This window comes from Colobus angolensis, unplaced genomic scaffold (genome assembly GCF_000951035.1).
Source record: "Colobus angolensis palliatus isolate OR3802 unplaced genomic scaffold, Cang.pa_1.0 Scaffold76, whole genome shotgun sequence".
NCBI lineage: Eukaryota > Metazoa > Chordata > Mammalia > Primates > Cercopithecidae > Colobus > Colobus angolensis.
This window is the reverse complement of record NW_012121376.1, coordinates 2,053,051-2,077,573: the sequence shown is the minus strand read 5'-3', so window position 1 is coordinate 2,077,573 and position 24,523 is coordinate 2,053,051.

Genomic DNA, 24,523 nt, shown 5'->3' with positions numbered 1-24,523 from the left:
GATTGTGACCTTGTGTGGGGTCACTCATGTGTGATTGTGACCCTGTGCAGGTTCAAGAGATGTCCGGGCAACTTCTTTCTTTTTAATAGTCCCTTTTCTCCTGCCAAAGAATGGGGCTTAGAGAAGTCATTTTGTCCACGTCTCCTCTCCAGAACAGTCTGTTTATCTGTGCATTCATTCACCGGCTTCTTTAATCATTTGTATTGCACACCTGCCATTTGGCAGGCACCGGGGCGAGGGCTGGGCTTCAGGGATTAGCATACGGCACCATGGGAGGCCTTCTGCAGAGCAACGTGGGAGCTGACAGCTAAGCAGAAAAATAAGACTCTGAGGCTGGGCTTTGTGGTGGCTGTGCCTGTAATCCCAGAGCTTTGGGGGGCCAAGGCATGAGGATCGCTTGAGCCTAGGAGTTTGAGACCAGCCTGGACAACACAGTGAGACCCCACCTCTACAAAAAATAAGAATTAGAATCTGAAAGGGCAGGAGGGAGCCTCCTCATGTGTGGTAGGGAGGATGCCATCTGGAAGGATGTGGGGAGGGGGACAGGACAAACATTCAGGTCAGGGGACAGAGTGTTAGGGTCCCTGGGACACCAGGGGATGGGCCAGAAGTATGTGCAGCTGTGGGTGGGAGGGGCAGCCGTGAAGAGCGTGGGGAGGAGGACAGGGCCCAGCTCACGCATGACTGCCATGTGGCAGAGGGATGAGGTGACGTTGGTGCAGGAGAATGTACCCGTTGTTGATGCTGAAGTCAGGTTTGCTGGTATGTAATCTGCGTTGGTAAAATCCAGTTTCAATTGCTGCTCTCTGAGTTTTGGTGAATGTGTACAGTTGTGTGAACAACATGGAAATGGAGGTGCAGGATGCTCTGTCACTCCCCCAGACTCCCTGGTGCCCTGGGAGTCAGCCCCTCCCCTGAACCAGCCTCTGGCAGCCCCCCTCTGATTTCTGTCCTGGAGACGATTTTGCCTGTTCCAGAACGTCATCGAGGTGGAGTTCTCCAGTACGCAACTTTTCACCTACCACAGCGCATCTGGCAATCCAGGCTGCAGCCTGTCTCCATCCTGCTTAGTCCTAAGTTGAGCCCGGGGTTTAGAGGCACCAGCTGTGGTGGTCAATCCACCTGCCGAAGGACGTTTGGACTGATTCTGGGTCTGCCGATTGGACACAGAGCTTCTGTGTGCCTTTGTGCCCAGGTCCTTCATGCTCACGTTGGCCGTCTGCCCCTCTGTCCCAGCACCCAGCCAGTGTTCCAGGAATGTTTTTAAGGACTTTGGCATGTGCATGTTGAACAAACCCTTCTCCAGAATGGCCGTGCCACGTTCTCACCACTGGTGCATGAGGGTTCCCGTGGTTCATCAGCCTCTGGCACATGGGCCCACCAGTCTCTCTGGGATTGGCCCTGCCAGTGGGGTGCAGTGGCACCTGGCTGGGGTTCCGAGATGCATTTCCCGAGTGACTAGTGGTGTTGTATACCTTCCATGGACTTCAGCTGCTGTTTTTAGGATGCATTTATGGGGGGCGTGGTGCAGAGAGCACAGGCTGGAGGAGGACAGAGCACCCGAGTCCCACCTGTGGCTGCTGACTGGCTGTGTGACTGTGGGTGAGTCACTTAACCTCTCTCAGCCTCACTTCCTATCACTGTGTTTCTTTTCTACCTTTATCTAAAGAGGTATATTTGACAAATGGAAATTGAATAGACTTAAGGCGTGCAATGTGAAATTTTGGTGTGCATATACACTGCCGAATGATTACCACAATCCAACTAATTGTCACATCCATCGCCCCACAGTGACCTTTGTGTGGTGAGAACGCTTAGGACCTGCTCTTCTCAAATTTCACATACACAGTCAATTATTCTGAACTAGAGTCAGGCTGTGCATTAGATCCCCAGGACATATTCACTGTACAACTGAAAGTTCTCACTCACTGATGGACACCTCTCTGTTCCCTCCCTGTTCTCAGCCCCAGCAACCACAGCTCTACTCTCTGCTTCAGTGAGTTCAACTTTTTTAGATTCCACATGTAAGTGAGGTGGTGCAGTGTTTGTCTTTCTGCACCTAACTTATTTTGCTTGGCATGACGTCCTCCAGCCTCCTCCACGTCATCACAGATGACAGGACTGCCTTCTTTTTAAAGGCTGTAGTGTGCTCTGTCATGTCTGTCCCACACCCTGCTTGTCTGCTCGTCTGCCGAGCAACCCTTGGGATGGTTCCTTTCTTGGCTGTTGTGAGCAGGGCCAACACGTCTCGATGATGTACTGATTTCCTTTCCTTTGCATAGGTACCCGCTGTTGGGATTGCAGGATCATATGGTGGTCTTATTTTTCATGTTTTGAGAAACCTGCATACTGTCCTCCCTGAAGGCTGTGCTAACTGACCTTCCCCACACTGTGAGCAAGTGTTGCCGCTCCACAGCCAGTGCCAGGGGTAGCGGGGGACAGCCACACTTCCCCGGGCTGCTGCGAAGGCTGGGGTCCAGGCACAGGAGGGGAAGTGTGTCGCAGTTCAACACTCACCCCAGGACAGTCTCTAGGAGTTCAGCGTAGTAGGAGTACAAATGTCTCTTTTTTTTTTTTTTTTTTTTTTTTGAGATGGAGTCTCGCTCTGTCTCCCAGGCTGGAGTGCGGTGGTGCGATCTCCACTCACTGCAAGCTCCGCCTCCCAAGTTCGCACCATTCTCCTGCCTCAGCCTCCCGAGTAGCTGGGACCACAGGCGCCTACCACCACGCCCGGCTAATTTCTTGTATTTTTAGTAGAGACGGGGTTTCACCATGTTAGCCAGGATGGTCTCGATCTCCTAACCTCGTGATCCGCCCGCCTCAGCCTCCCAAAGTGCTGGGATTACAGATGTGAGCCACAGCGCCTGGCCACAAATGTCTTTTAAACATACATTTATCTAAATTCAAGAGAGAAGCTAATTTTAAAGAAATACGTTAAATGAATAACAAGGTAGGCATTTACCGAGGAAGGCATTTAACAAGGTAGGCATGATGGAGATTTGGCAAAAGTCACGAGGGTGCACATGTGAGTGAGGTTCGGGAATCCCTGAAATAATGCCAAGTGCCTTGGCCTGTTCCAGCCTCAGCTCCACCCCAGGTAGTGGTGGTCCATCTGCGACCTGTTTCAGGAGCATGTTGAGAATTCGAAGTGATGGCTACCCCCAGGCGCTTGCCTAGGAACACCTGGAGTTGTGTGGAGCGTGTTTCAGAGATTGCACCCCAGGAGCTCAGTGTGAGAACTTGCTCCTGACGGTGCCACCCCAGGCCCAGCCTGCCCTGCTGCATCTCAGAAAGCTCCTGAAGCAGGAACCCTACCTTTCTGCCAGGATGACACATGCAAAGAGTGTCAGGCTCACAATCTTGGCTTCAGATACACACACACAAAAATAATCACATTCTTAAGTCCTATTATCAGGTACTGTGTCTCCATGATCTCCGATGAATAGTCCCAAATGTTAGCTTATGAAAAATGCGCAGACTCTGTGGTTAAATGTGGACATTGTAGAGAGTTTATAAACGTGTGGAAGACCCATCACTGCATTACCCTGGGGAGAAGTGGCCTTTTTCCTGAGATCATGTCCTTCCTGCTGTTTGACAGAATGACAGTGACAGTAGAGGGTGATGTATTTGTTGGGGTTAGTCTTTAAAATGTGGAAATAAAAAAAGAGTCTGTTCAAAAAAACTCAAAATTTTACTGCTATTTGGACATCTGGTTCTGGCTAATATGGGGTAACAGGAATGGGGATTTACCCTCCTGTTGCTGTAAACTACTAGAAAACTGGATGAAGTGTTCAGAGCATCATGTTCAGACATTGGACAACAGATAGCTCAAGACTGTGATCCCTGTGAGAAAGGACACAAGTGTCCCATGGAGATGCCAGCTCACTGCACTGAGGGGAGAGGAGATCAAGGTGGCCATCTCGTTGAGTAGAGGAGATAGAAATGAGTTCAGGGAGGGCAAATAGCAAGAACCAGAGGGAAGAGGACTGGAGAGGAAAGCACTGCCCAGAGAGAGTGCCAGAGATCTGCAGAGAGGGCCCCCAAGGTTTTGGCTAAGCACTGATCTGTGTGTGCGTGTGAAGAAACTGCTGAAGGCTGGGGAAAGAGCCACCCGAAAGGAACAGGCAGAACAATACTTGGAGCTCACACAGGGTGGGGGACAGCTTGTGTTCCCACCAGCCAGGGTGGAAAGACTTTATACTATGAGAATCCTCAGAAGAGTGTTGCCTGAGAAATGGTGGTAAATTAGCCGTAGCCTAAGGCTGCTTTGGACCCACCCTGACAACATTTAAAAGCAAGCCTCAGAGAGATCGAACTGATTCCAAATAGCTTAATTGCACACCAGCATAAAGTCCAACACTATTCAAAGGAGTACAACAAAAGCCAGAAATCAACAATGAATATTCACAACGTCTGGCATTTGGTCAAAAATAACCAGATATGCAAAAAAAAGTTCCATAATTGGAGGTGGGAGTGGGGGTGAGAATCAATCATAAGCGACAGATGATGAAATTCACAGACAAAGATGCTGAACGGCTACTAAAAATATTTTCCACGTGTTCAAGAAGGAGGAAAAAAACGTGGTCATGTAAGGAGAGAAACGAAGCATATAAAAGGTCACAAAAGAAACTTTTAGAGATAGAAATTGAATACCTGAAATGAAAAATATGCTGGATGGGATTCACAGAATAGAAGAAAAGGTCACTGAGTCTGAAGCTAGAGAAACTATAGCTATAGCTACAGAAACTATTTGAACCAAAGCAGAGAAAAAAAGTCTTAAAAAAAAAAAAAGGCCAGGCGCAGTAGCTCAGGCCAAGATGGACGGATCATAAGGTCAGGAGATCAAGACCACCCTGGCTAACATGGTGAAACCCCGTCTCTACTAAAAGTACAAAAACTTAGTTGGGTGTGGTGGCAGGCACCTGTAGTCACAGTTACTTGGGAGACCGAGGCAGGAGAATGGCGTGAACCCAGAGGCGGAGCTTGCAGTGAGCTGAGATCACGCCACTGTGCTCCAACCTGGGTGATAAAGCAAGACTCCATCTCAAAAAAAAAAAAAAAAAAAACAAGTGGAAAAGAAAAAGAAAAACAAAAAACAGGACATGGGTGACCTGTGGGATAATATCATTGTGCCTATGTGTAACTGCAGATCTAGAAAGAGAAAAGAGGCAGGGACAGAAAAATGTTTTGAAGAAATAATGGCCAAACATTTTTTGAATTTATTGGAAAGGATAAACCCACAGATCTAAGAAACTTGATAAATCCCATGTAGAATAAATACCAGAAAAACCACATCAAGGCATATTATAAACAAATTTCTGGAAGCCAGTGATAAAGAGAAATCTTAGCAGCAGCCAGATAAGAAAAGACATATTGTGTATAGAGGAAGAAAATATGAGAGACAGCAGATCTCTTGACAGAAACCATGCAAACCAGAAAGCCATGGGAAGACATCTTTAATGTGCTAAGGAGGAGATTGGTGGGAAGAACCTGCCAAGAATGACTTTTTTAATTCAGTAAAAATATCATTCAAAATGGGAGATAATGATTATTTTATGCAAATAAAAACTGATGGAATTCATTGTCAGCAAATCTGCTCTACAAGAAATGTTAAAGGCTTTCTTCAACATTTCTTTATTTTTCTTCTTTCAGCAGAAGAAAAATAATTCCAGATGGAAATTTAGAGTGACACAAAGCAGTGAGGATTAATTATAGAGGTAAATGCAAAAGATAAATAAATGCATTTTTTTCTCAATAATTCACTGTTTAAAACAATTTATTTTGGGGTTTATAGTATATGTGGAAGTAAAATCTATGACAATAATAGCACAAAGAATGAGGCTGGGGGAATGGAAGTGCACTGCTCAGTGATTCTTACACTCTGTGTGAAGTGGAACAATATCATTTGAAAGTAGACTGTGATAAGTTAAAATACATATTATAAACTCTAGAACATTCAATAAAAAAATTAAGCGATAGCTAATAATTCAATAATAGGATAAAAGAGAATCATTAAAGATAAGACCTTGGGTTAATCTAAAAGAAGGCATGAAAAAAGGAAAGAAGAAAGAAAGAACAGATGGGGGCAAATAGAAAACAATTACAAGAAGATAAATTTAAATCAAACGTAATCAATAATTACATTAAATGTAAATTAACCTCCAAATTATGAACAACAATTGTAAGATACAGTAAAGAAGAAAGACCCAAGTATATGTTGCCTACAAGAAATGCAATGTAAACATGAAGCACAAGTAGGTTAAAAGTAAGAGGGTAGAAAAAAGATATATCATGCTAGCACTAATCAATAGAAAGATAGAGGGGCTCTATTAATGGCAGACAAAAGAGACTTGCTAGCAAAGCATATTAGTGGAGATAAAGACAGTTATTTCATAATGATCAAGGGGTCAGTTCATGAAGGGGGCACAAAATCCTAAATATGTACATTCTTAATAATAGCTTCAACTTACATGAAGCAAAACCTGATCTACCTACCTATCTTTCCATCCATCCATGCATCTATCTATCTATCTATCCATCCATCCATGCATCTATCTATCTATCTATCCATCCATCTATCCATCCATCCATACATACATACATACATCTATCTATCTGTCTATCTATCCATCCATCCATCCGTCCATCCATCTATGCATCTATCTATCTATCTATCTATCTATCTATCTAATCTATCATCTATCTGTAGTTAATCCTTGAACAACATGGGTTTGAACTGCAGGGTCCTCTTATAGGTTGATTTCTTCCCACCTCTTCCAGCCCTGGGACAACAAAACCAGTCCCCTCTTCTTTCTCCTCTGCCTCAGCCTATCCAACATGAAGATAATGAGGATGTTGACCTTTACAATGGTCTACTTTCACTTAACCAATAGTAAATAGCTTTTCTCTTCCTTATGATTATAATAATTTTCTCTAGCCTTATTGTAAGAATATAGTACGTAATACATATACAAAATATGTATTAATAACTATTTCTGTTATTGGTAAGGCTACTGGTCAACAGTAGGCTATTCATAGTTAAGTTTCCGGGGGGTCAAAAGTTATTTGCAGATTGCCAGCTGTACAAAGGTTGTCACCACAACCCCTGCATTATTCAAGGGTCAACCATGTGTGTGTGTGTGTACACGTGTGTGTAAATGAAGTAGGCTTATGTCATTGTGAGGGCTGTCTGCAAGCGTGAACAGGGGTTGACATGACAGACACAAGCCGGAGCTGTAGTTCATAGGAGGAATTTCTTCTTTCCCTTGGGAAAGGCTTCCTGAGCTTTTAAGATCTTCTGACTGATTAAGTCAGGCCCTCCCAGGATAACTCCCCTACTTAACACGGACCGATTATAGACTTCAACGATGCCTGCAAAATCCCTGCACAGCAGCACCTAGAATAGATTTTGACTGGGTGACTGGGAATGTAATTTCACCAACAGATACATCGGAAAATCATCACAGCCCTCTGTCAACAACTGATAGAATCAGGAGACAGAAAGTCAGTAACGTGTAGAAGACTTGAAGAACATTACCAATCAGCTTTACTTAATTGGCACTTACAGAAAACTTCCTCTAACCACAGAATAAACATGGAACGTTCATCAAGGTGGACTACATTCTGGGCCATGAAATAGATCCCAATACACTTAAGAAGATTAAAATCACACAAAATATGTTTTCTGACCACAAGAGGGTTAATTTAACTAGACATCAGTAACTGAAAGATGTCTGGAGACCACCTAAATATTTGAAGTTAAAGAACACACTTCTAAATAACTCATGTTTCAAAGAATAAATCACTAAGAAAATTAGAAAATATTTGGAACTGCATGAAAATGGAAATGCAATCCATCACACTGTGTACAGTGCAGGTAAAGCCGCACTTCAGAGGGAAATGCATAGCATTCAATGCTTACGTTAGAAGAGAAAAAGGTCCCAAATCAATTATCACCTTGAGAAACTAGAGAAAGAAGAGCAAATGAAACTCAACAACCAGAAAGGAGAAGAGAATAAAAGGAAGAATCAATGAAGCAGAAACAGAGGAAATCCGTTTCACTGGTCCTTTTAATTCCGGAGTTGGAGGATGCTACCCTGATCTATATGATGATCTAGGAATTATCTTACCTAAATTTATATGATTATCCTTCCTAAGTCATAGATGACAAATAGGCTCAGAAACACCAGGTAGCTAGTGTGTGGTGAAGCTAGGACTCAAACACAGGCCATCTTGCTTGTTGAAGTTCCCACCTGCCTTCTGCCACACCAGGGCTACTCCACTCCCAGAGGGCTGGGGGATCTCAGCCTGATAGCCTGAGGACATCTGGCACCCTGCACCCACCATAGCTCATAAAATGCTTCCATTAGATGGGGATCCTGAGTTATTAGTACCAGACTGCACAGAGCTCACAAGTTCCAGCCTTCTGTCCGTCATCACGCAGGGCCTCCTGCTCTCCACCCTGGGATGCTTTTGTCTTGGGAGATGCCAGAGCGAGCTGACATCACTGGCACTGCTCCTCGAGGCCATCCACCCAGAGATGTGCAGTACAGGGAACATGATGGATTGGACCTGGGCCTAAGGGAGCTGGCTAGGACGCCCGCGTGCTTTCCATCAACTTGGCCAGGCCTGGCCAGGCCATGCCTCCAGCCCCTGCCAGGAGCTTCTTCACTAGGGCGTTGGACAGCAGAGAGGCGATGGCGGCCTCCACACACCATCCTCTCTCCCATGATTAAAGAGCTGCTACAAAAAGTCTCAATCTTGAAACTCAAAGAAATAGAAAAAAAAAAAAAATGAAGGTGGAGAAAGTTGTTATCAGGATGACCACGTTTGTCCCTGGCAGGTTGCTAAGCTGCCTGTGGTGGGTTGGCCCATGGCCTGCCGACCCACATACAGCCGTGGCCTCTGCCACAACCCCCAACGCCCAGCGCAGATTCTGGCTCACTCATCTGCTTTGCAGTAAGTTTGGGTCAAAAGAGGCCTTGAGAAAAGAGACAGCCCAACCCAAACAGATGCTGCACGGAACACATATGGGATCATAAATGCTGAAATGACGGATTCTTTCGTCCCACCTTGAAAGTTTTGGCAAAGGCGGGGCATCCCGGGAATGGGATGGGTTTTTCCCAGGTCATAGAAACCTCGAGGCAAAGGAGAAGGCATCCGTGCACGTCTCTGGTGACTGACTGACAGGTGATAATGTTTGACTGACGGGTGATAATGTTTGACTGGAGCAGAAACATTTCTGGACTAATTCACCCCTTCGCTCATCTGGATAGAAAAACAGGGGTGTGCCGGGGAGGGAGAGAGTGAGAAAATAGAAGCGGATCAAGGGGACCGGAGCTGAACTTGTGTGCCAAACTATACACACCGCAGGCCTGACTTTCACCACGCAAATGCAAGGTTGAATCAGGCACAACAAATCCAAATGCTATTTACTGAAGGCTGGAGGTGTCCAGGCTCTTGTGGCTTGTGAAATGCTCCCCTCCTCCCCACCCTGCTCCCGACTCTCCCAGTCCTCACCCCCTATTGGCAAATGAACTTGCTTTTCCTTCCATGCAAGTCCATTGAAATCAGGATATTAGTTATATTTGAAGTGGCATGTTCTAAAGTTACTCGGAAAGAAAAAGGTATCAGTTTTCCATCAAGGCACTTCCCATCCCAAACATGGTCCTGGGGATGTTCCCCTGACACCAAAACCAGCAGACCCTGCCTGTGGCTCCCCGGCCAAGACCAGGCACAGCCAAGGCTTGGCCTGGCTTTTCTGTTGTATCAGAGTGAACCTTGCTCACCAGATTCCTCCTGCATTTAAACCGGGCCTCGTAATTTTTTTTGTTTTGAGGCAGTGTCTCACTCTGTTGCCCAGGCTGGAGTGCAATAGCGTGATCTTGGCTCACTGCAACCTCCACCTCCCGGGTTCAATCGATCCCCCTGCCTCAGCCTCCCAAGTAGCTGGGACTACAAGCATGCGCCACCATGCCTGGCTAATTTTTTTTGTATTTTTAATAGAGATGGGATTTCACCATGTTGGCCAGGCTGGTCTTGAACTCCAGACCTCAGGTGATCCACCCACCTCAACCTCCCAAAGTGCTGGGATTACAGGTGTGAGCCACCACGCCCGGCCTGCCTCGTACTTTTGAGGCGGTGTTGACTCTTGCAATCTGTAGCTTTGTAAGCTCCCCATTCAAATCTCAGGCACATTTGACTTTTTCAGTCTCATAGGAGTGCTATCCTTAGTCCATTGATCAAACTGCTGAGAGCAGTCCAAGGCCTGCCTGCTGCCATGACCTGTGAAGCAGAATTGGAGATGAGGGGGAGGACCTGGGCTGGAGCGTGGGCAGGAGAAGATCCTGCAAACGGAACTGAGAGAGGGGACGGAGGAGGAGGAAGGTTTGAGAGTGGGGAGGGGAGCTGAGGAGAGCTTTGGTAAAAGCACCTGAAGACCAGGAGGAGGGGAAGGAGGGGAGCTGCAGGTTATGAAAAGGGACAGGTTATGAACGGGGCTGCAGGTTATGAATGGGGCACTCTGGCGTTCTGAGAACTGGGCACAAGGGCACCCGGCCCTAAGGGAGTTCTGCTCCAGGGTGGCCGGGCCCCTCCCGAGAGCACTGACGTCCAACAGGAGCGTCGCTGCCCACCGCCTCCCACAAGAGGACACTTTGATTTGCCAGAGAAGGGCAGAGTGGGAGATGACTTTTTCTCAGTATCTTGCCTCGTTTTCCTCTATCCAGAAGTTTGTTTTTAAGGAAGTTTAAGCTTGTTGCATTGGAAAAGCAAAAAATCATATTTTGTGAAATACATGTTTGTTTTGTGCAGACTTAGGGCTTCCCACATACTGGTTTTTCTGGAAGAGGAGACACAACCACACCTGGGGTGAGGAGAAGAGAGACGCAGTCACTCATTCATTCAGGAATCATCTTTGAGTTGAAACCGCAGTCTCCTCTTGGCCAAAGGCAGGGTGCTGACCCCCTTCCCCTGGAGGCCCTTGCGCTTTCAGGATCCTCTTTCATGGGTTTCTGCAGAGCCACTGGGTCAGAGCCCGTACGTGGGCCATGAGGACTTTTCCTTTGCACCCCAACACATCTCTACCCATCCTCCCTGCACCGCCACCCCTAAGACGGGCGTGTGATCCTGTGGGTGGGTGCGTGGCCCGTGTGTGTAATTTTGTCCGGAGCAGTAATTCTCAGAGTGGGCCCTGGATCTGCAGTGTGTTGTGGTTTGGACGTGTGTCCCCTCCACGTCTCATGTTGAAATGTGTCCCCAGTGTTGGAGTGAGGCCTACGGAGAGGGGTTTGGGTCAAGGGGCAGATCCCTCAGGAATGGCTTCCTGCTGACCCCACCTCCCAGTCATGAGCGGGCCCTTGTTCGATGAGTTCCCACATAAGCCAGGTGTTAAAAGAGCGCAGCCCCTCCCTCCGGCTTCCTCTCCCGCTGTGCCCTCTGCACACACGGCTCCCCTTCGCCCTCCACCCTAAGTGGGAGCAGCCTGAGGCCCCACCAGAAGCAGATGCTGATGCCATACTTCTCGTACAGCCGGCAGAACTATGAGCCAAAGCAACCGCTTTTCTTTAGGAATTACCCGGCCCCAGGTGTCCCTTGATAGCCACACACATGGACACCTGTGAACTTGCCATCAATTCAGATTCTCAGGCCCCACCCAGACCTCCTGAATCAGAAACTCCAGCAGGGGCCTGGGAGTCTGCCTTTTACCAGGAACCTGTGTGATTCCCATACAGAGTTTGAGAATCTCTGGTCTTTGGAACTGTATGCTTTAAATGGGTGTATTTTATGTATGTGGATTCTATCTTTAAAAAGATATCAAAAGACAAACAAAAAGATAATTGACTACCTGAAGCAAAGATGGGAAAAGTGTATTGTGGGGTTTGTAACATGCAGAAGCGAGTCTGTGGTAATAACAGTACCAAAGATGGGAGGGAGGAAGTGCAGATGCTGCTGTGAGGTTCCTACAAGTATGTGAAGTGGTAGAACATCGTGTCATGACAGACCGAGAAGCTAAAGCTGTAACTTTATCATAAGCTCTATTGCAACCATGAAGGGCTACACTAAAAGGTATAACAAATAAGGCAATAGTGAAGATAAAAGGAAATTTAAAAAAGTACTCAGCAGCTCTGCCTATGGAGTGGCCATTGTTTTATTCCTTTAATTTCTTAATAAATTGGCTTTCACTTAAAAAAAATCCAATGGAAGGAAGAAAATAGGAAAAATTATTTAAAAAGAACAGATGAGACAAATAGAAAGTAAGTATCAAGGTGGTAGATTTAAATTCAACTTTCCGATAAAAAGATCCAGATTCTTAGGTTGGGTAGGTATGAAAACAAGATCCAACTCAACGCTGTCTGTAAAAAAAAAAATTAACATAAAAACATAAGTAGATTGAAAGTAAAAGGACAGAAAGAGTTATATTCTGAACTATTAAAAGAAAGCTGCAGCAGAGATGTTAATATCAGATAAAACAGACATCAGAACAAGGAATATTACCAGAGATGAATAGATACATTATATGATCATAAAAGTGCCATTCTGGCTGGGTGCAGTGGCTCATGCCTGTAATCCCAGCACTTTCAGAGGCTGAGGCGGGCAGATCACCTGAGGTCAGGGGTTCAAGACCAGCCTGGTCAACATGGTGAAACCCTGTCTCTACTAAAAATATGAAAAAATTAGCCGGGCATGGTAGTGGGTACCTGTAATCCCAGCTACTCAGGAGGCTGAGGCAGGAGAATTGCTTGAACCCAGGAGATGGAGGTTGCAGTGAGCCATCATGGTCCCACTGCACTCCAGCCTGGGTGACAGAGTGAGATTCTGTCTCAATAAATAAATAAATAAACAAATAAATAAAACATAAATAAACAAAAGTGCCATTCTGTAGAAAAATATAGAAATTGTAAATATGCTTGCACCTAACAGCAGAGTTTCAAAACACATGGATCACAAAGTAAAAGAAAAATGGAAAAATCGCTGAGTATCGCTGGAAACTTCAATACTCCTCCAATACTCCTCTCTGTAAGTTATAGAACAAACAGACAGGAAACCAGTAAGGATATAGAACCCTGAATCACAATATCATCCAAATTGACTGTTTTGACATTTATTAAGCAATACTTTCAATATTAGCAGAATACACACTTTTGTTTGTTTGTTTTTGAGACAGAGTCTCGCTGTCGCCCAGGCTGGAGTGCAGTGGCGGGATCTCAGCTCACTGCAAGCTCCGCCTCCTGGGTTCAAGCAATTCTCCTGCCTCAGCCTCCCGAGTATCTGGGACTACAGGCGCCTGCCACCACGCCTAGCTAATTTTTTGTGTTTTCAGTAGAGATGGGGTTTCACCATGTTAGCCAGGATGGTCTCGATTTCCTGACCTCGTGATCCTCCTGCCTCAGCCTTTTTTCACAAATGCACATGGAGCACTCACCAAGATAGACCATATTCCAGGCCGTAAAACAGATCTCAAGAAATTTTAAAAAGTGAAATTATGTGAAATACGTGACCACAACAGAATTAAGCCAGAAATTAATAGTATGTCTCTTCAAATATTCAGAAGTTAAAGAACATATTTTAAAATGACTCATAGATCAAAAAATCCAAAGAGAAATTAGAAAAAGTTTAATTGAGCAAAAAAGAAAAATACACATGACAATTTGTAGGTGCTGTCAAGGCAGTGCTTGGAAGAACATTTATAGTATTAAATGTACATATGTGAAAAGAAGAAAGTTATCAAATCAGTAATATAAGCTTCTACCCTTAAAATCCTAGAAAAGGAAGAGCACAGTAAATTCAAAGTAAGCAGAAGGAAGAATATGATAATGATCAAAGCAGAAAGACTGTAAACAAAGTCAGAATGTCACTCTCGTCACTCCTATTAACACTGTGCTAGAGGTTCTAGCCACTGAAATAAAGCCAGGAAAAGAAGTAAAAGGCACGCAGGTTGGAAATAAGACATAAAATTGCCTTTATATACAGTCAACATGATCATCTAGGTAGAAAATCCTAAACAGTCTACCAGAAAATATGTGAGAGTTTATAAATTTAGCAAAGTTGCTGGACATAAGGTTAATGTATGAAAACCAATTGTATTTCCATATACTAGCAGTGGACAATACAAAATTGAATTTAAAAGCAATATTCACCATAACATCACAAACATGAAATACTTAATGATAAATCTTACAAAATATGTGCAAAATTTGTTTACTTAAAACTATTAAGATGTTGATGAGAAAAAATACAAGAAGACCTAAATAAATGGAGAGATGTACCAGGTTCATGGATTTAAGGACTCAGTATTGTTAAGATGTAAATCCCTGCAAACTGAGCTATAGGTCCAATGGAATCATGATCAATCATCGGGCTTTTTTTTTTTTTTTCCTTTTAGAAACTGCAAGCTAATTCTTAACTTATACGAAAATGTGAAGGTACTTAAATAACTCACACAAGTTTGAAAGAGAAAATCTTCCAAATCTTCCTTGGAAGATTCACACTTGATTTTTGCAAGAGGTACAATAATGCCCCTGTAATCAAAACAGTGTGATATTGTCATAAGGACAGACGTGTCAGTCAACAAAGCAAAATAGAGTCTTGGAAACAGACACACGTATATACGGTCAATAGATTTTTTTCAACAAAGTGCCCACGTAACTTGACGGGATAAAGACACTCCGGCCGGGCGCGGTGGCTCAAGCCTGTAATCCCAGCACTTTGGGAGGCCGAGACGGGTGGATCACGAGGTCAGGAGATCAAGACCATCCTGGCTAACACGGTGAAACCCCATTTCTACTAAAAAATACAAAAAACTAGCCGGGCGAGGTGGCAGGCGCCTGTAGTCCCAGCTACTCGGGAGGCTGAGGCAGGAGAATGGTGTGAACCCGGGAGGCAGAGCTTGCAGTGAGCTGAGATCCGGCCACTGCACTCCAGCCTGGGCGACAGAGCGAGACTCCGTCTCAAAAAAAAAAAAAAAAAAAAAGACACTCTTTCCAACAAGTGGTTCTGGAATAGCTGGACATAAGTCTCCAAAAACAGAGAGAAACGAATCTCAACTTATACCTTGCATTAAATACAAAATCTAAATCACAATGGTTGTAGATGTAAAGGTAAAATTTAAAACCATAAAACATCTAGAAGAAAACAAAAAACTGCTTTGTGATAATTTGATAGTCAGAGATTCTTCGATAGCATACAAAAACATGACCCTAAAATAAAAAATATGGACAAACTGAACTTTTTCAAAATTAAAAGCCTCTGCTCTTTAAAGACATACTTAAGAAAATGAAGAGACAAACCACAGACCAGAAGAAAGTGTTTATAAAACACATTTCCGATAGAGGACTTGTACCCTCCATATTTAACTCTTAGAACTCAATACTAAGAAGACAAATATAATCCACTCAAAAGCAGGTAAAATACTTGAAATAACACATGAGATCATACCTCAGATGTTTAATAAGATGTTTAACATCACTAGTCATGAGGGAAATTAACATTTAAAGCATTATGAATCACCACTGCGCATCTACTAGAATGGCTAACCTAAGAAAAAACAAATAAAAGAAAAACGGAGAATGCCAGGTGCTGATGAAAATGCAGCGTGTCTGGAGTCACGGGCATTGCTGGCGGGAGCGGAAAACGGTGCCGCCATTTGGAAGACAGTTGAGCTGATGAGTTGAACATACCCTTAACACAGGCTCCAGCAATCCCACTCTCAGAGAAATGAAACCTCACGTCCCCGCCAAACCTGCATGCGAATGTCTAAAGTTGCTTCACTCACAACAGCCCACATGCCCATCCACAGACAAACACGTGAACAACTGTGGTGCCTCCAGCTGTCCCACAACCTACAACTCAGCAGTGCCGAGGGCAGGATGCTGGTGCCACCGCACGGGTCCTCCAAAGCCTGCTTCAAAGTGAAGGAAGCCAGACACAAAAGGCTCCATCCTGTAGGAGTCACTCACAGGACAATTCTAGAGGACGCAAAGCTGTAGGACTGAGGAGAGATAGGTGGTTGTTGGGGGCTGGGAAGGGGCCTGACGGCAGAGGGGCAAAATGTGGGCTGCTTCTATCGGGGCGGAAGTGCCCCACTCTGAATGTTTACCAAGTCGTCGGCTGTACATTGAAAAGGGGTGAGCCTTATGTGTGTACATGATACGTCCATAAACCTGACTTGTAAAAGTAGCATGTGAAGCCATTAGCCCAGGACCCGGCCACAGGAGGATGTGCACAGTGAAAAGGAGACCCTGCTGGGCCCACCTTGCCTGGTGGGTGGGACAGGGAGGCGTCCTTGGAGAAAGCGGCCCATGGGCTTGGGGGAGGGAGGTCCTCTAGGGAGTGGGGAGAGCCCAGCCAAAGGTGGGAGGTGGAAGCTGGCTGGGAGGTTGGGGATTGGGAGACGGGAGGGAGGTGGGCCTCCTGCGGAGAGGCGAAATGTAGGTGAGCCCACTGTGGTGGCAGGCAGTGGGCCAGGGGTCTAGATTGGGGTCTGTGGGAAGCACTTGGAGTCGGAGCAGAGGTTTGTGGGCACCGGCCACAGGCTTGAGCTGTCTATCTTCCTCAGGCAACACTGCTGTGGCTCAGACACATCCCCAAGCCCTCTCCTGCGTGCGATGGGCATGCCGCGGTGTCTCAGCAGCCCTAACACAGGCCAGCTCGTTGGGAGCCGAGATTCCCCGTGCTTGCCACAGGCCCCAACTGCTTTGGTGCATCAGAGACCCTCTGGCCCCTCCTCTGGATTTGTCATGGATGGGAAAACAGGTCTCCAGGCCTGCTAGGACTGCTCGGGAACGAGGGCAGGCGACAGCTGGGTGAGCAGAGCGTGGAAGGGGGTCCCAGCTCTGTGCTACTGGGAGCTCCAAGCCCCTGGGACCATGGGTGGGGAAGAACTGGTGTGGTCAGGGGCAGCGGGGACACAGAGACTTATCACAGGGACATTCCCGCCCCGCCCCTGCCCGCCCTCACCCTCCAGCTCTTCCCCCTGCCCGCCTGGGTGCCAGTCTCTCGAGGCGCCATGCTTTCTCTGAGGCGATGTTTGGTGTCCATCTTACCAGATGCCATGATATGGTTTCCCAGCCTACACCTGCTGAGGGGTGCGGCCCCTCACTGCTCCAGCCTCTTCCCAGAGCACCCGTTCCCCTCCAGCTCGTCTGCCTGGGGCTCTTTCTTGTCACCCTGGCGCTTTCCCAGCTTTCTGTTCCTACTGAGAAGGAGGGACATGGAGGTGCTAGACTCCACAGGAAGGAGGGACAGGGACGTGCCAGAGTTCATGGGAAAGAGGGACACGGAAGTGCTGGACTCCAAAGGGTGGCAGCTGGCCTCACTTCCACACAAGGCTCACCAGCATGGGGAGCTCAGCAACGTTTGGGAAGGAGCCAGGCACTTGTGTCTTCATCTATCTCACTGTTACTTAGAGCTCAGCCATTGTGAAGCAAACTTTCATTTTCCCAAAGATGCCTACCCTCCCTCCCACTCTGGATGGCGGAGCTCTTTGGCCCACCAGGGTGGCATGTGGGAATGGGCGTGATGCTGGTGTGCCCAGGCCGGGTGCGGTGGCCAGAAGACTCAGCAAGGGCTAGAGGCGGGAAGAAGAGGTGGGGAAAAGAGCCCTGCAGGCGTCAGGGCCGGCCAAGCAGCGTTGGAGGAAGCGTCGACTTTGAGGCGCACAGGAGAAGTGGAAGCTTGAAGTGGGCATAGATTTGCCCCTCCCCTGCCCGGGCTGGGATCTGCACTGTGGCCCCATCTTGTTAAGCAGACAAGGCGACCCTCACACCACAGGGAGAGCCTCACGTTGCTGGGACTGATTCTAGAGCTCCTAACTCAGCTCTGTGCTAAGGAAGACCAATCACCCCAGGCCATTCCGGGGTGACAGCAGTGTGGCACCATCCCCAGTCTGGCAGTGTGGGGAGCGGGGCCACCAGAGCCTCCAGGGACAGGAGGGCACAGCAGTGCAGCCCCTGCTGAAGACAGGCCCTTGGCAAGCAGGAGGGTGCCGTGATTAAATGTGTGATTTCTGCCACCCCCAAAGCCACAGCCAATGAGAAGCCTATTTTAGCAAAACTGGAAAGAAAAATGCAATTTTTCTTGGCCACATGGTCTTCATTTCCTCTGCTCCTGGCATTGGGTTTGTTTGTCTCTTCTCACTACTGAGAGGCCGTTTTGCCAGCCTGTGCCTCCCGCCGGCTGTGGCTCGAGGTGTGGATGCCTGCGCCACCTCCCCATTCCCCTTCCCGTTCCCGTTTCAGGCGGGAGGCTGCCGAGTTCTAGAGCTGTGAGTGGCACCGCGGTCGCCGCAAAGCAGAACCCCCAGTGATTAGGGACACTCCACGGACTTCACGGCTGCACGGCCGGCATCACGGGCCGCTGTTGCTCCAGGGTGCTGGGACGTGCGAGAGGCATTTATGACCTCAGCGACACATTCCCTCACCCTCGTCACGCTGCAAGTGCTGTCAGGGTGTGTTCAGGGGACGCTCCTTCTCGGGCTGGCTTGTGCGGGGACACGTGTGTGCACACAGACACGAACTCACATAAATGCAATCCACATGCACACACTCACACAATAGGCTCCTAGGCACAGACCCTCACACTCATGTGAACACACTCATGCACACTCAAGACATTCACACTCACACCCATGGACACACCCAGTGGGTACTCACTCATACAGGCACACACATATCCAGACACCCATGCGCAGACACAGTCACACTCACACGTGGCCACACCCAAACATGGATACACACACAGGTACTCACAGGCACTCACATATCCAGACACCCATGCACAGACACACCCCCACATGGCCACACCCAAACATGGATACACGCTCACATAGGCACATACATATCCAGACACACATGCACACACACTCACACCCACGGGTACACCCAGACATAGATATACACTCACACAGGCATACACATATCCAGACATCCAGGCACAGACACATACTCATAACCACGGGCATATCCATACGTTGATATGAACACAGGCACACACATACACTCGCATATCCAGACACCCAGGCACACTCAAATTCTCACATTTGCACACTCAAACTCTCACATTCGCACACTCACACTCACATGAATACAATGCATGCACACACACATGCATATACACTTGTGTGTACAGAGAACACACACATTCGCATGTACACACACTCAAATGAATACAGTAGAAACACATGCATACACACTCGTGTGCCCAGACCCACACTCACATTCACACATTTGCACACTCACATGAATATAGTACATGCACACACAAACACATGCATACATACATGTGCCCAGACCCACAGACACACACTCTCACATTCACGCACTCCACACGTGAATATAGTACATGCACACACAAACGCATACACACTCGTGTGCCCAGACCCACAGACACACACATTCGCACACTTACACATGTGAATATAGTACATGCACACACACACACTCGTGTGCCCAGACCCACAGACACACGCTCTCACACATTTGCACATGCAGAGCACCCCTCCCGCTCACAGGCCTTGTCCTGGGGACGAGTCAAGCCCTCAGGTACCTACACTCTGAGCTTCCAGCTCGCTGGGCCCACACCAGACGCTGCTGCTGTTCATGGTCCATCTTACTGAGGGGTGTATTTGACTCCGGGGGTATCCAGAAGGGGGGTGTGGGTGGGCCCGGAGACCTTTCTTCCGGTAGGACAAGTTTCCAAACCCAGTCCTTCACATCCAAGGATGCCCTCTCCCCTGGGGGATCCTGGACTTGTCGTGGAATCTGGATTAGGTTATGCTAATGGCATCCACACTTGGCCTTTCCCCTCCTTATAAATCAGCCAACAGTGGGAGGCCATGGGCTTCGCCAGAAGCCTCTGGAAACAGAGCCGTTCCTTTCCAGCAGGCCAGGCCGACCGGGGAGGCTCCAGCCCCATCGTGTGCTGGGGGAAGGTGAGCCAGGCTCCCATCACGTGCCGGGAGCCGATCTTGGCAGGCTGCTTCCTCCCGAAGCCTGCATGTCGGCCCCGGGGCTTTCTGACCGCCTCTGCTCCCAGAGGGGACCAGCAGGGGCCAAGAGGCAGAAGACAGCACTGAGACATCAGTGTCGGGCGTGGGTCCCCCCAGAGCAAGGCGGGCCCACCTTCCCCGACAGAGGATCGTAAGGCAGTCAGAGTCGCACACGGGGCTTCTGAGATGCGCGGCCTGGGCGTAAGAGCTGCGTGTGTTCGAGCTGCTCCGTGTTGGAAAATGTATGTAAAGTAAAATAAACACGGCTCTCGCTGGGAGGGCTCCGGCATCCAGGGTTCTGGCGGGGCGGGGGTATGTGGCCAGCCAAAGCATTTGAGGAAGCTGCTGTGACTCACGGGGCTTCAGCTGCAGAGGAGCTGGCTCCCGAGATGCAGGACACGCCAGGGACACTGGACCCGGGACGCTCAACACACCCTGTCCCCCCACTGCGGAGACGGGCTCCAGGGAGGCACAATGGCAGGCTTTGTCTCGGGAGAAAGTTCTAGCAGCCCTGCAGGTGGGGCGGCTGGGAGGCCCTAGGGTATGAAGATGATGCAGAAGGGCCCTCTGGAAGGCAGGGCCGGTGGGCATCTGGCCAGCAGGTCAGGACTAGCTGAGGTGTCTGTGAAGACCCCAGGGTCCAGCTCACCTGGTTGGGGGAGCCCTGAGAGGGTGGTGCAGGCTGGGGACTCTGAGGCAGCCCTTCTTTGCCTGGGGTGGACGCCTCCAAGCTAGGTCTCCCAGATCCGACCGGACCCCGCAGAACCTGGCACCTGTGGGCCCAGCACCTGCCCAGGTGTGTGACTTCAGTTTCACGCTTAGCGTGAGAACACACGTTCTATTAACAGCAAAATTCTCGCTGATAAAGATGCGGATGAAATTGCACGAAGGAAGGAAAACCTCTGGAATGTCTCCTAAAGGCAGCATCTCAGAGGCCCTCTGTAATCAGAACAATGTGAATTACGCCAATTACACTAGGAAAGGGAGGCCGCTTGTGGGAGCATCGCACCGGCTGGGACCCCGACCGCTGCTGCCCACGGAGCGTGTTTAGTTCTTTTTTCCTTTCTTTTTTCTTTATTTTTTTGACTTGAAGAAATCTCTGCAAATTGAATCTCAGAAACACTGGAAGAATCCCAAATGTGGTTTATAGAAACAGTTTGAAGTACTCCAACTTAATTACAGATTGCCTGCAATTTTTTTTTTTTTACATCTGTGAAATCAAAACCAGACAGAATGCTGTATTAAAATGCGATGCCTAATGGTGATTTTTCCCATGGCTAATGTAACGAGTCTCAACTCTTAGTTTCCCTGTTTATCTTGGAGTGTCTGAAATCACGTCGACCCCTCTCTCCTCCTCCTGTGCTGTCGTCTCTTTTTTTTTCCCAGCAGGGTCTCAGGAAAGGGGCCTGGGAAGAAAAGTGGGTGGACAGGGGTTTTCCCGGGATGCGTCCCGGGCCCTGTCTCTCACACCAGCCTCCTGGCTCCCCTGCTCCCTGGTTCTCCTCCCATGACCCCATCTCCACTTTGGAACTCAGGGCCTGGCTCTAAGCTGATTTACGCAGTTTCCAAGCAACGAGCTTTCCCACCTCTGTGCCTCTGCCCGTGCTGTGACCTCGGCCTGGAGTGCCCTCCCTTGCTGCCCTGGACGACTCCTCCTTCCCCTCCAAGCTCCAGATCACGTCTCACCTCTCCTGTGACACCTCAACACCGCCTCTCCCCTAGAGCACCAGAGGTTGCTCCCTCCCCAGACCGAGCACCCAGGTAACTTCACATCTTATTTGGGTAGCATCTAACACATCTTGGGGGACCCTCTGCTGTCTGCTTGGTGTCTATGTAGACCCGGGGTGTCGTACGATCATCCTGGGGGCCTGGACTGCTGCCCGGAGGGTGCTGAGGCTGCGCCTGGCCTAGTGGACGGCATGGGCTGCTTAATGATATCTTACAGTGTGTAGGAAGGGCAAAGTGCAGCTCCTGGTTGGGCCGTTGCCATGGTCTGGCCCCCATGGTGCTCACACTTGCCAGGGCATCTGAATCTCTTGGAGACCTGTATAAACCCAGGTCCCCAGGCACCACTCCCAGGGATTCCAAGGCAGGAGGTCTGGGATGCCCCAGAATTTGCATATCAAACAAGCTCTCAGGGATGGCCAGTGCCACCGGCCTCCAGGCTGGGAATATGGATCCCGGACCAGGCTAGCTGCCTCTGTAGCCCTCGGGAGCCCGTTAGAAAAGCAGACCCTCCCCCTGCCCAGATTCACTGCACAAGAATCTACATCTCAACGAGACTCCGGGTGCACCTGTCTTGGAGTCTGAGAAGCACAGCCTTCGATACTAGTCCCTGGCGTGGGGACCATGGACCACTCAGGCATTTGTGTCACTACCTGCTTCTGCACATAGAAGGCACCTCAAATGCCATTTAGAATGGATGCTCAGTAAGCTAAATGTGGCCTCATTTTTCCCTTTTGGAAAGGAAGGTCCTTCTTTCTCAAACCTTGTGTCTAGCATGTTCCCCAATGAGGGGAGGATGTCTCATTAAAAACACTGAAAGGACATCGCCTATGCACTGGCCCTTTGTAGAGACAGCCTCTGGAGCCTTGAGGAAGTGTAGCTCCTAACACAGTCGGCTGCACTGACTCAGTTATACCTCTATTGGACCTTCCCAAGTGCGAATTGCCACTGTCATTTCTGATCATAACAACCCAAATGCATGTCTCCAGATAGCACCGGGGAAAGAGCTGACGGGATAAGGATGCTAATGCTTGGGTGTCAGTCCCACAAAGCGGAGGGGGAGCAAAGGTCTGGTGGGGGGACATGACAGTTCCTCCCAGCCGGGGTTGCTCATGGTCTCTCTCTGACTGGAGTTGGGGAGGGGCATTTGGACACCTGGACATGTGTGTCTGCATGCCCCTGGGACCTGCCCTCTAGAAAAGCACTGGGCATGTTCATTTATCCACCCATGCCACATGCACTTATGGTGCTCCTACTGTATGCCAGGCACTGGGCTGGGTGCTGGGGAAATGCCCCTAGGGGGGAATTGTTTTCTGTGCTAATTGTTGCCATAGAAAAAGGCACAGGCCAGGCACAGTGGCTCACACCTGTAATCCCAGCACTTTGGGAGCCTGAGGCAGGTGGATCAACTGAGATCAGGAGTTCAAGACCAGCCTGGCCAACATGATGAAACTCCGTCTCTACTGAAAATATAAAAAATTAGCCGGGTGTGGTGGCGGGCACCTGTAATCCCAAGTACTAGGGAGACTGAGGCAGGAGAATTGCTTGAACCCAGGAGGTAGAGGGAGAGGTTGCAGTGAGCCGAGATCACACTACTGCACTCCAGCCTGGGTGACAGAGTAAGACTGTGTCTCAAAAAAAAAAAAAAAAGGAAAGAAAAGAAAAAGGCACAGAAATTTTAACCAACCAGGAAGCAACCAGACTCTGGGGAACTTTGAAGATCCTTCTCACAATCTCCAACCCCACCCACCCAATTCCAAACCCCGCCCACCCAATTTCCAACCCCGCCCACCCTGTTACTTCCTCCAGTTTTCTCTCTCTTGTTGCCTTGTCTGGACCCTTTGTGCTGCAAAATGGGTACCCATACATGGGGCTGGGGGCTTTAGACCAGCGGGTGGGTCTCAATCCACACAAACAGCTAATCTGGATACACGAGGCCAAAACCTTCTCATTTTTCTGGGCAATTTTTTTCCTGGCCCAAACTGTTTTGATTGTTATAAACTCACAAGAGTGGGGTAGACCATTAAGGCTAATTTCAGGCCCAATATTGTCATTTTTAGAGGAGAAAAGTGGAATCCCTGGGCACCTGCCTGGGTAGTGGCCGAACCAGAGGTGACGCCTTGCTCAGTCCCAGCACAGCCCCACCATGCACCTGGCACCATGCCAGGCACTCACCCTCTGAACTGGCACAACAGAACAGGTGGTGTGTTTGCGAAAGTAGTGGAGGTTTGTGTTCAGGAGGTGGAGGAGGACAGGAAGGAGAGGGAGCAGAGCATGAGCTGGAGCAGTAAATCCAGAGATCACACACAGCCACAGCCTCACAGTGGATGCTTGAGATCAGTGTTTGTACTAAGAGCAATGGGGAGCTATTGAAGACTCCAGGCTGGAAGCAACACTGTGTTTTAGAAGCATCTCTGTTGCATTTGGTGGGCTGAGATAGAGGTTGAGCTGAGGCTGCTGGAGAACCCAGCAGAGGAGGGTGCTGGCTTGAACTAGGGAAGTATGTTGTGTAAACAGGAGTGCTATGATCTGTTGTAGTCTTACTTTCCCACTGACTTCTATGGAGTATCAGTTTCCTGTTGCCTCTGGAACATACTACCACAAAGTGGACTTTAGAACAATAGATATTCATCATTGCTCTTCCCAGGAGTGTCTGGAGGGAGCCAGCCCCTGCCAACACCTGGACCTTAAGACCTCCGACCTCCAGAACTGGGAGAGACTAGACGTGTGTGGTTGGAAGCCGCTAAGTCAGTGGTCATTTGTTATATAGCAGTGCTAGGGGCACTAGGAAACAATTACCAGAGGCGAGAGACA